At 41.0% G+C, this 13152-nt stretch overlaps 1 protein-coding gene across 10 annotated transcripts in view; it reads right to left on the bottom strand.

The window, feature by feature from the left end:
* Positions 1-13152, bottom strand: part of SLC25A13 (solute carrier family 25 member 13) — a 228434-nt gene that overhangs the window by 156842 nt on the left and 58440 nt on the right. The gene's annotated exons all lie outside the window — the stretch shown is intronic.

Below are 13152 nucleotides of genomic sequence, written 5' to 3' on the forward strand. Positions count from 1 at the left end.
TGACAATATACAGCCTTGATGAACTCCTTTTCCTATTTGGAACCAGTCTGTTGTTCCATGTCCAGTTCTAACTGTTGCTTCCTGACCTGCATACAGATTTCTCAAGAAGCAGATCAGGTGGTCTGGTATTCCCATCTCTTTCAGAATTTTCTACCGTTTATTGTGATCCACACAGTCAAAGGCTTTGGCATAGTCAATAAAGCAGAAATAGATGCTTTTCTGGAACTCTCTTGCTTTTTCCATGATCCAGCAGATGTTGGCAATTTGATCTCTGGTTCCTCTGCCTTTTCTAAAACCAGCTTGAACATCAGGAAGTTCATGGTTCACATATTGCTGAAGCCTGGCTTGGAGAATTTTGAGCATTACTTTACTAGTGTGTGAGATGAGTGCAATTGTGCAGTAGTTTGGGCATTCTTTGGCATTGCCTTTCTTTGGGATTGGAATGAAAACTGACCTTTCCAGTCCTGTGGCCACTGCTGAGTTTTCCAAATGTGCTGGCATATTGAGTGCAGCACTTTCACAGCATCATCTTTCAGGATTTGGAATAGCTCAACTGGAATTCCATCACCTTCACTAGCTTTGTGCATAGTGATGCTTTCTAAGGCCCACTTGACTTCACATTCCAGGATGTCTGGCTCTAGGTGAGTGATCACACCATCGTGATTATCTGGGTCATGAAGATCTTTTTTGTACAGTTCTTCTGTGTATTCTTGCCATCTCTTCTTAATATCTTCTGCTTCTGTTAGGTCCATACCATTTCTGTCCTTTATCAAGCCCATCTTTGCATGAAATGTTCCTTTGGTATCTCTGATTTTCTTGAAGAGATCCCTAGTCTTTCCTATTCTGTTGTTTTCCTCTATTTCTTTGCACTGATCGCTGAAGAAGGCTTTCTTATCTGTTCTTGCTATTCTTTGGAACTCTGCATTCAGATGTTTCTATCTTTCTTTTTCTCCTTTGCTTTTACACTTCTCTTCTTTTCAGAGATGGCAAGAGTGAATGTCGACATTCTAGGAATCAGCGAACTGAAATGGACTGGAATGGGTCAATTTAACTCAGATGACCATTATATCTACTACTGCGGGCAGGAATCCCTCAGAAGAAATGGAGTGGCCATCATGGTCAACAATGAGTCCAAACTGCAGTACTTGGATGCAATCTCAAAAACGACAGAATGATCTCTGTTCGTTTCCAAGGCAAATCATTCAATATCACAGTAATCCAAGTCTATGCCCCAACCAGTAATACTGAAGAAGCTGAAGTTGAATGGTTCTATGAAGACCTACAAGACCTTTTAGAACTAACACCCAAAAAAGATGTCCTTTTCATTATAGGGGACTGGAATGCAAAAGTAGGAAGTCAAGAAACACCTGGAGTAACAGGCAAATTTGGCCTTGGAATACGGAATGAAGCAGGGCAAAGACTAATAGAGTTTTGCCAAGAAAATGCACTGGTCATAACAAACACCCTCTTCCAACAACACAAGAGAAGACTCTACACATGGACATCACCAGATGGTCAATACAGAAATCATATTGATTATATTCTTTGCAGCCAAAGATGGAGAAGCTCTATAAAGTCAGCAAAAACAAGACCAGGAGCTGACTGTGGCTCAGACCATGAACTCCTTATTGCCAAATTCAGACTTAAATTGAAGAAAGTAGGGAAAACCACTAGACCATTCAGGTATGACCTAAATCAAATCCCTTATGATTATACAGTGGAAGTGAGAAATAGATTTAAGGGCCTAGATCTGATAGATAGAGTGCCTGATGAACTATGGAATGAGGTTCGTGACATTGTACAGGAGACAGGGATCAAGACCATTCCCATGGAACAATGGACTGGTTCAAAATTGGGAAAGGAGTATGTCAAGGCTGTATATTGTCACCCTGCTTATTTAATTTATATGTAGAGTACATCATGCGAAATGTCAGGCTGGATGAATCATAAGCTGGAATCAGGATTGTCGTGAGAAATATCAATAACCTCAGATACATGGCAGAAAGGAAAGAGAAACTAAAAAGCCTCTTGATGAAGATAAAAGGAGATCAACCCTGAATATTTACAGGAAGGACTGATGCTGAAGCTCCAGTACTTTGGCCCCTGATGTGAAGAGTCAACTCACTGGAAAAGACCAGTGCTGGGAAACATTAAGGGTAGGACGAGAAGGGAGCAACAGAGGATGAGATGGTTGGATGGCATCATCGACCAATGGACTTAAGTTTGAGCAAACCCTGGGAGGCAATGAAGGATGGGAAAGTGTGCTGCAGTCCATGGGGTCACAAAGCATCGGACACAACTGAGCAACTGAACAACACCAAAGTAGGTTTTTTTAAAAATCTAGGTTTCTGAGATCCTCCCTAATTCTTTTAAGGCTGGATGAGAAGACTTTCAATGCTATTTAAATGGTTAATGCCTAAAAATAAAAATAAAATTTTAAAAAAGGCACTTCCTAGCAGTCCAGTGGTTAAGACTCCATGCTTCTAGTGCAGGGGCCCAGGTTCAATCCCTGGTTGGGGAACTAAGATCCCACATGCTATGCAGCATGGCCATAAATAAATACATTAATTAAATAGCAAATGAAGAAGGATAATGGGGAGACAAAATGCAGGTAAGCCCGATGAATCAGTAACTGAAAAGTCAGCAGGCACACACATTGTTAACTAGCATTTTTTAAGTGACCTCTATCACTGCATAAAGCAGCCGCTTAGCTGTCAGATCACCGCGGAAATCAGTACTTTAAATGCTTCCAAAAATAAAAAATAAAAAAATAAATGCTTCCAGTAGACTACGTGCCACCAGACCCTTTGGAATACCCAACTTCAGTCTCCAGTTTGATTAGTACAGTTGAGAGTGAAAAGCACAAAAGCAGCCTGCACTCCAGAGACTCTGTGAGCAGCCACAGCACAGCAGACAGATCAGGGAACAACCTTCTCATGCACAGTTAGCAGACGTCCACGCTGCCTGGGTTTCCTAGGTGGGGCTAGTGGTAAAGAACCCACCTGCCGATGCAGGAGGCATAAAGAGACTGGGGTCCAATCCCTGAGTTGGGAACATTCCCTAAAGGAGGGCACAGCAACCCACTCCAGTATTCTTGCCTAGAGAATTGCATGGGCAGAGGAGCCTGGTGGGCTACAGCACAGCCCATGGCATCACAAAGAGTCAGACGTGACTGAGCACGCATGCGCTGCAGGCTACCTGTGGGGCTGCAAGAGAGTCAGAGACAACTAATGACATGCTACCTGTGGGTGTTTTTTGTTCAAATAACATTCTAAAATACCAAAAGCTGATTGAGTCAAATCATTTTGTGATTGCAACACAACACCTTTCTCAATGAGTTTTTCTGATCTCTGGAGCAAAGTGATGATTAAAATGATATTTGGAGCCAAATAAGAGCATCTAAGCAAGCACTGACACACAAAAAGTGGCTAGAGCAAATGTGCCACTGGCTGGCATCTGCCAATGCGGCAAGTGCCCGGCTAGACACTCTGTGACTAAAGAGCAGAAAACTAAATTTTTTAAAAAAATACGTGAAATCAAGTTTTACTGATTCCCCTTTGAAAAACCTTATCAGTTATTAGGAAATATTTTAACATTTTTCTTTCAGTTATGAATTTCACATTATGGATACACACAATAAGCTTTTTTGTTGTGATCAGAACAGAAGCCCTGAGCACAGCAAAAAATTCAGTGGCTGAAATGGCCTTTATCGTATTTTTCTAAATAAAATTATTCATGGTGTGGGCAGGAAGAAACAGAAGTACATAAGCTTGAGCCAGAATATCACATGTACACACAAAAAAGCCAACATTAATATCTGCTGTGCCAGCTGAATTCAAATTAACCTAATTTTACATGTTAATTAAACCAGCTATTTTCTTCTTATTGTATTTTTGCTTCTTAAATAGTAGAGTCTACAAGTGGTTCCCAACAGACTTGTTCCAATAACAATGACGTATTCATTTACTTCTATTATGACCGTACAATACAGTAACTGAGCAGTAATTTTTCACAGTCAATTACATGTGTGGTTCTTTATGCTTAAAGATGCTGAAATAATGTGTACTATAGAGCCATATGCCTGAATCTCTAGTCTGCCTGAGGCAGTTGCCTGGGTAACACATTTTCTCTTCGGTTTAGCATAACCCTTCATTGAATATCATTAGGTGTCATTAAATAGCAAACATTAACATGAACTTCAATACACTACTTAGATAGAGTCATTTTACCCATGTAAACAAGTGCTCCATCATTTATAAGAAGCTTAAAATAGATTATGATTTTCTGTATTTAAGACCATGAAAAAGAAATTTTAAAAGTGCCCACGTGTTGATTCCCAATTGAATTTGCAGAAATTTCTCTTACATTAATAATAGAACTCAGACCAAGTTTCACAGGCAATACCTCTCATCAATAGGGTCATAATATTTCACTGTAAGCAAAGAAGGGTTAGGGTTTAAAATTTTCTTTTAAATTTACTTAAAGTTGTAAAATAACTCCATCAATCGCATCTCAGACCATCAAAGACTTTTACTCTCTTTTCTAACAAGGCGAGAGAGCACGGGTTCGGTAACAAAATTAAGAATAAGGTACTTAAAAATCAAGGCATATGGTAAGAAACAGAAAGTAATGGGATAAATTATGCATTATCTAAAACATTTTAAATTTAAAAATTTAAGGAGGTGTTCTATAGCTCAGAAATGGTAATGTGCGGTTTATACAGGGTATTTCAGAGCAATGATTCCATCAAGAAGGGCAGCTGTCCCCAATAATCCCCACCAGCCCTCCATCCCCCACCACCCAAGATGAGCATCCCTAAGGGAAAAAACCGATGTTCTTGCTCCACAAAGTCTCAACATTGAAGCCTTCCCCCTCCCCACCCACATTCCCAAGCAGATTACCACTCCTAAACCATGGAATTATGATTTTTCTGAGATACTTCATAATTCCATGTAAGCCTAATCGCTCAGCCTAAAAACAATTACAACTTGTCCTTTATCACCTGCGTCACAAAGGGCCTCCAAATTTTCAACGTTTATTTTAAAGGACACACACAAAAAGAAAACGAATCATCAAATGGCACGGCTGTCTCCAACACGCTTTCTCACCTTTCCCAGTAAGGGAGAAAAACCTGCGTATGCTAGCCACTTCACTCATACGTGACCTCTTTGCAACCCTACGGACTGTGGCCCGCCAGGCTCTTCTGTCCAAGGGATTCTCCAGGCAAGAATACTGGAGTGCGTTGCCATTTCTTCCTCCAGGGGGTCTTCCCAGGGATCAAACCCGCGTCCCTTATGTTTCCTGCGTTGGCAGGTGGGTTCTTTACCACTAGCGCCACCAAGAAAAGCAGGTTCTCCAAAATGCTCCAATCGGGGGTGGGGGTACTGATCAAGGTTCCAAAGGCGGCCCCAGCGCTGTCCTCGGTCAGCCTAAGAGTGAAGAGACAGATCTGCCAAGAACAAATAGGTTCTTGCTAGTGAGGACTGAGATACCAGAAAGAACTCTGATGACGAACCGGGATCTTTTTTCTCTTTTCCACATCTGCTTCAAAATAAGGAAGAAATGGCCACACAGAATGGAATGACTGAGCCTCAGGTGCCACACTTTCACCTCCCACTGCTGCACAAATGTTCACGTAACCAAGGAAAACCTCAATCACCATGTTCAGCCCAGCCACTGAGATGTGGCTGGCGAGGAGAAAATTATCTGATACTAAACGTTTATTCTGTTTTGGCTTCAACACTCTGAAGTGAGTGAGGTAAATTATGAGAAACAAATTGAGAAGACAAATAAATCTTTAAGCAAAACATGTTCAAGATATTACTGTGATTAGTATAGATTCAGTCACATCTTTGAAGCCTCTATAATTGGTGTCATGAATAATCTAAGACACTGCTGCTGCTGCTAAGTCACTTCAGTCGTGTCCGACTCTGTGCGACCCCATAGACGGCAGCCCACCAGGCTCCCCCGTCCCTGGGATTCTCCAGGCAAGAACACTGGAGTGGGTTGCCATTTCCTTCTCCAATGCACGAAAGTGAAAAGTGAAAGTGAAGTCACTGAGTCGTGTCCGACCCTCAGTGATTCCATGGACTGTAGCCCACCAGGCTCCTCCATCCATGGGATTTTCCAGGCAAGAGTACTAGAGTGGGGTGCCATTGCCTTCTCCGATCTAAGACACTAAAGGATTGAAAGTAAAACTTTAAAATTAAAACTAGAGTGTATAAACTGTTATTGCAGAAAAAAGTAGCCTAAAAAGAAATATTATTAATGAGAATTGAAACAAAGAGTGATTTCTGCTTACATTATTCTGATTAGGTAATATTTCTGGACTTTACCCCAAATCTACAATAAACAAAATGCTTTTTCCACCTCTATCTTCCATACAGATTAATTTAAATTTTACCACATGAACATAATTTGCTTAAGAACCAGCACGAGATCTGATAAAAATGTAAGGTTTTCATATTTAATTATGTTTTGCTAAACAAATAATCACTAACAAAACACAATAAATTCACCTATTAACACAGGCTACCCATGAACATAGAGTCTTATTAAAATAACCAAGAGCATTTATTATAACTACATGAGCCTGCTCTACTTAGCTTTATAGTTTATTTTACTCTCTGGAAGAACCTACATCAATTCTCCAAAAAAAGGGTAAGAAAAGAAAAATTTTTCCATCCAATATATTTCCCCATCCTATCCCACACAGTCTCTGCATTCATTAGCAAGTCTTGTTTCTAAAGATCTCATAATAATATCAAGGGTTTTTTTTTTTTTTTTTAAGCAGGCAATTAGAACACAGAATAGCAATTGTAAAAAAAAAAAAAGCAAAATTACAAACTGTTATACTTTTGCAAGAGCAAATTGGGCTACAAGACTTTTGAGACTCTTGCTTTTTCTAGGTACAACCATTGCTAATTGTGGAACAGCAACATCAGTGTTTTAAAATGCCTTTTCCTTAAATTGACTTTCTTTCCTGACTAAACTTAAAAAAGAAAACCTTCTGAAATTATCACAATATTGTTTGTTAATGGATCATTACCCAATACAAAAAAAAAAAAAAAAAAACCTCTGTAAGATTATACCCCAATACAAAAACAAACAAACAAACAAAAAAACAAATCTGTAAGAAAGCACTACTCAGGAAATTATAAAGCCATAGAAAGAAACTTTACATGTTCAGCAAATCTCAGATACCCTCAAGAGAGGCTTTCCCTAGATGGAAATGCAATACCCCTAGTGAATTTTAAAAATTATATTCAAAATAAATAACTGGAAAATGATATGAACTAAAATCTATTAGAAGCAACATGGCTGCATCTGTTCAACTCTGCCACAGAAGGCCATAGCTTACCACAGGATAAGCAGAGGAGAGAGGGGCAGAGACAGGCAGCAGCATGTGGTGCCCAGCTAGCCAACTCCTTAGCCTTCACAGGGCGCTTAAACGGATGGGAAGGAATCGAAAAAGGATCAATAACCTAATCACATGGATGGTCTTCTCAATACAAAGAACCACTCACAGTAATTTTACAAAAACAAAGACTGACCCCAGACTATCGTGGTACCAGCCTACTGGGAGAGGATAAAAATGAAGTGAAAGTGAAAGTCACTCAGTCGTGTCCGACTCTCGCAACCCCCTGGACTGTAGCCCACCAGGCTCCTCTGTCCATGAAATCCTTCAGGCAAGAATACTGGAGTGGGTTGCCAGTTCCTTCTCCAGGGGATCTTCCCGACCCAGGAATCGAACCCGAGTCTCCTGCATTGCAGGCAGATTCTTTACTGACTGAACTAAACCCACAAAAGTGAAGACAGGATAAGAAAAAAGATTAGCTAAAAGTTTCAATATCTGTCAAACAGATTCAGACTGCCTAAGACGTCGTTAGGGTTCCTAGGAGAAAATGACAACCAGGGAGCTTAGTACGTTGAATTCCAGTACAGAACCAGAAGGACAGCCTGAGAATCCTGCTTCTGACTCACTCTATGAGACCACCATCACCCTGATACCAAAACCAGACAGTTCAGTTCAGTCCAGTCACTCAGTTGTGTCCGACTCTTTGCGACCCCATGAATTGCAGCACGCCAGGCCTCCCTGTCCATCCAACTCCCGGCGTTCACCCAGACTCATGTGCATGGAGTCAATGATGCCATCCAGCCATCTCATCCTCTGTCATTCCCTTCTCCTCCTGCCCCCAATCCCTCCCAGCATCAGGGTCTTTTCCAATGAGTCAACTCTTTGCATGAGGTGGCCAAAGTATTGGAGTTTCAGCCTCAGCATCAGTCCTTCCAATGAACACCCAGGACTGGTCTCCTTTAGGATGGACTGGTTGGATCCCCTTGCAGTCCAAGGGACTCTCAAGAGTCTTTTCCAACACCACAGTTCAAAAGCATCAATTCTTCGGCATTCAGCTTTCTTCACAGTCCAACTCTCACATCCATACATGACCACTGGAAAAACCACAGCCTTGACTAGACGGACCTTTGTTGGCAAAGTAATGTCTCTGCTTTTTAATATGCTATCTAGGTTGGTCATAACTTTCCTTCCAGGGAATAAGCGTCTTTTAATTTCCTGGCTGCAATCACCATCTGCAGTGATTTGGAGCCCCCAAAAATAAAGTCTGACACTGCTTCCACTGTAAAGACATCACAAAAAAAGGAAAATTAGAGGTCAATAACACTGATGAACATAGATGAAAAAATTCTCAACAAAATCCTAGGAAACCAACTGCAACAATACATTAAAAGTATTATACACCATGATCAAGTGGGATTTATCTCAGGGACATAAGGATTTTTCAATATCCACATATCAATCATGTGATACATCACACTAACAAACTGAAGAATAAAAGACATATGATCATCTCAATTGATGGGGGAAAAACTTTTGATAAAATTCAACATTCATTTATGATAAAAACTCTTCATAAAGTAGGCAGAGAGGGGACATATTTCAACAAAATAAAAGACATATGTGATAAACCTACAGTTAACATTATACTCAGCATTGAAAAGCTAAAAGCATTTCCTCTAAGATCAGGAACAACTCAAGGATGTCCACTCTCACCACTCATATTCAATGTAATTTTGGAAGTCCTAGACAACCTATGGTCTGGGAGAAAATATTTGCAAACAATGCCACCAAGAGATTAATTTCCAAAATGTACAAACAGCTCATATAGTTTAATTTTTTTTTAAATTTAAAAAATAAGCAGAAGACCTAAATAGACATTTTTCCATACAAAACATACAGATGGCCAACAGGCACATGAAAAGCTACTCAATATTGCTAATCATTCTTTAAAATGCAAATCAAAATTACAATGGGGTATCACCTCACACTGCTCAGAATTGCCATCATCAAAAAATTTACAAGTAATAAATGCTAGAGAGGGTGGGGAGGAAAAGGAACCCTCCTACACTGCTGGTGGGATACGGAGGCTCCTTAAAAAACTAAAAATAGAATTATCATATGATCCAGCAATCCCACTCCTGGGCATAAATCCAGAGAAAACTCTAATTTGAAAGGATACATGTACTTCAGCATTCACAGCAATAGGCAAGTCATGGAAGCATCCAAAATGTCCATCAACAGAGGAACAGATAAAGAAAATGTGGTACATATATACAGTATATCCCATCACCTCATGGCAAATAGATGGGGAGAAAATAGTGACAGACTTTATTTTCTTGGGCTCCAAAAAAAAATCACTGCAGACGGTGACTGCAGCCACGAAATTAAAAGATGCTTGCTCCTCTGAAGAAAAGCTGTAACTTATTTGCAGAATCGTAAAAAATGATACAAATGAACTTACTTACAAAACAGAGATAGATTCACAGACATAAAAAGCAAACTTAAGGTTACCAATGGGAATAATAGGGGACAGGGGAGGAAGAGATAAATCAGGAATTTATGATTAACATATATACACTGCGAAACATAAACAGTAAATTCCTAGAGTATAGCACAGGAAACTATTCAATATCTTATAGTAACTATAATGGAAAAGAATCTGAAATATATATGTATGTATGTATATATGTATAATTGAATTACTTTGCTGTGCACTTCAGACTAACACAGCATTGTAATTAACTACACCTCAATTTCTGAAAAAGCATGCCAAATACATAAATAACCTGAGTTCATTATACTCATTATAAAAAAAAAATGCCCCCATTCCCACAAAACAACACCCAACCCACTGAACCTTCAGAAGTTATTACATCAACTCCTTATGCTGAAAACTGGCTCAGATCAAGGAAGTAGTTTGGCTGACTCCTTTTTCTAACCCAGACCTTTCCCCTGAAATTAATCCAATCCTTACAGTATCTGCCTATCTCTCCAACTACATGTTTAATAGGCATCTGAACACTATCATGCCCAAAAGAAACCTTCCAATCCTATTCCTCCTTCAGAGGCCCTGGAGTCCTTGAGATGGCTCTCTCTCATATCTATACCCAACCTGTCAAGAAAATCCCAAATCCAATCACTTTTATCATCTCCACAACTAGCCCTCCAGGTCCAGCCATCTTTTTTCTTTCCTTCACTCTGCCTACTTTATTCCACTATCTGCAAATCAACTAGAGAGATCCTTTCAATCTGTGACTCGGATGATGTCAGTCTAGTGCTCAAAAACTCATGACGTCTACCTACATCCGAAATAAAATACTACATCTTTATAATCTGGCTCCCGGATACCTTTCTGACTTCCTCCACACTTCTGCTTATCATCACCAGGCCCTAATCAAACTGGTTTCCTTGCTTCATCTCAAAGATGTCAAGCACACTTTTATCTCAGGCTCTCTGCATCTTTTATTCCCTCAGCTGGAAAGCTCAATTCATAGATTTGCACATGGCTCACTCTCACTGAGGTCTCTGCCCACACGTCACTTTTCAAAGAGATCTTCCCTGACCACCCTATCAACTGTAGCACCCCAGAGCCCACGGTCACGCACCATCTCCTTCCCTTGCTTTCTTTAACAGGTACAGCCACCTGCCTCTCAATCACATGTATCTACTGGTTTACACTGTCTATTGCTATATAAGAGCACAACATCTATCTGTTTTGTGTAGAACAGTGCCTAGCACATATGCTGTGCTGTCTTTAGTTGCTCAATCGTGTCTGACTCTTTGCGACCCCTTGACTGTAGCCTGCCAGGCTCCTCTGTCCCTGGGGATTCTCCAGGCAAGAATACTAGAGTGGGTTGCCATGCCCGCCTCCAGGGGAATCTTCCCAACTCAGGTATGGAACCCATGTCTCCTGAATTGCAGGCAGATTCTTTACCATCTGAAACACCAGGGAAGCCTAACACATAGCTGGTGTCAATACATATTCATTAAATAAATTAATAAATCTGAAACTGACACAGATGTTTAAAGTATCAAGGTTTTGTCAGGTATAGAACATAAGGCCACTCTATATATCTTTTATTACAGGGGCTTCCTAGGTGGCTCAGTGGTAAAGAACCAGCCTGCCAATGCAGGAGACAAGGGTTCGATCCCTGGGTGGAGAGATGCCCTGGAGAAGGAAATGGCAACCCACTCCAGTACTCTTGCCTGGGAAATCCCATGAACAGAGGAGCCTGGCAGGCTACAGTCCATGGGGTCATAAGAGCTGGACACAAACTTAGCAACTAAACAGACCTCCCTGGTGGCTCAGATGGTAAAGTATCTGCCTGTAATGCAGAAGACCTGGGTTCAACCCCTGGGTTGGGAATATTCCCCTGGAAAAGGAAATGGCAACCCACTCCAGTATTCTTGCCTGGGGAATTCCATGGACAGAGGAGCCTGGCGGGCTACAGTCTGTGGGGTCGCAAAGAATCGGACACGACTAAGCAACTAACACACTAGCAACTAAACATCAACAGAGACTCTATAATAAATATTAATAAAGTTTCTCTATAATTGCTGTGAAAGTTAAATAGTTATCTTCTTTCATCTCTTGCTTTTCCAGACTGAAGATCCCCAAATCTTTAAATCAGACTGCTATGGCAGCGTTACCCTCCCAAACCTTCGTTAATTCTGAGAATCTCACTTGGTTCATTAGGAAATGACTCCTGACAATCATGCCACCATCCATGGGAATGTTAACAGGCACGATCCCCTCACGTCTGACTTCAGAAATTCCTCACAACTTAGCACAAGACTTTGAATTTAAGCAACTGCCATATCCTGTACCAACGACACTTAATCGCAGAAATAAATCTGCAAGTGGCCATGAAGTAGAGCTTACATTTGAGCCTTCCCTTTAAAACCTTTGATCTGAGTTTTTAAACACCGATGGGGCAGATAAAGCAATGCCAGACAACCAAACAAGGAAAGAGGGAGGGAAGGGAACAGCATTTGCCCTTCAAACATTTTCTGAGCACCCTGACATACTGGGAGGAACATGGAAGAAGAGTTGCTATTTGCAGCTGGCCCAGAAAAAGCAAGCATCCTGAGAATACTGGGTGCAATCTCACCTCAAGGTTGGGTCTATGAGGAATAAAAGGGGAAGAGTATTCCAAAAACTATTCCCAGCCTTAAAAAAAAAAAAGTGAGGAACGTGAGGACAATTTTCCCTAAGTTTGTGGGTGTGGATGAGATAGTTGGGATCATTCTCATGAAGGTTTCAGGTCCACCTTGCTGCTGCTGCTGAGTCACGTCAGTTGTGTCCGACTCTGTGCGACCCCATAGACGGCAGCCCACCAGGCTCCCCCATCCACCTTAAGTTGGTCAAATAATCAGTCTTAGGAACTAAGAGTACTGCAAAGGGCATCAGAACTTCTAAGCAAAGATGTATGTATGCAAAGTTCTCATTCAAGGCTCCATTTTTAATATTCTTCTCTAAATACAAAGCTCCATAGCAGAGCAGACGGGGCACAAACCAAAAAAGGATTGGGTCCAAATTCTAATTCTACCACTAGATATATTACTTCAATAAAATTATTCTGGACTTTCCTGGTGGCTCAGTGATAAAGAACCCATCTGCCAATGCAAGGGACAAGGGTTCGATCCCTGGTCTGGGAAGAGTTCACACGCCTCAGAGCAACCAAGTCTGCGTGCCACAACTATTGAGCCCGTCCTCTCGGGCCCCCAAGTCTCAACCACCAAGCCTGTGCACCGCAACCATACGCGTGTGTGCCCTAGAGCCCAGGCTCCACAAC

This window comes from Bubalus kerabau, chromosome 8 (assembly GCF_029407905.1).
Source record: "Bubalus kerabau isolate K-KA32 ecotype Philippines breed swamp buffalo chromosome 8, PCC_UOA_SB_1v2, whole genome shotgun sequence".
Lineage (NCBI taxonomy): Eukaryota > Metazoa > Chordata > Mammalia > Artiodactyla > Bovidae > Bubalus > Bubalus kerabau.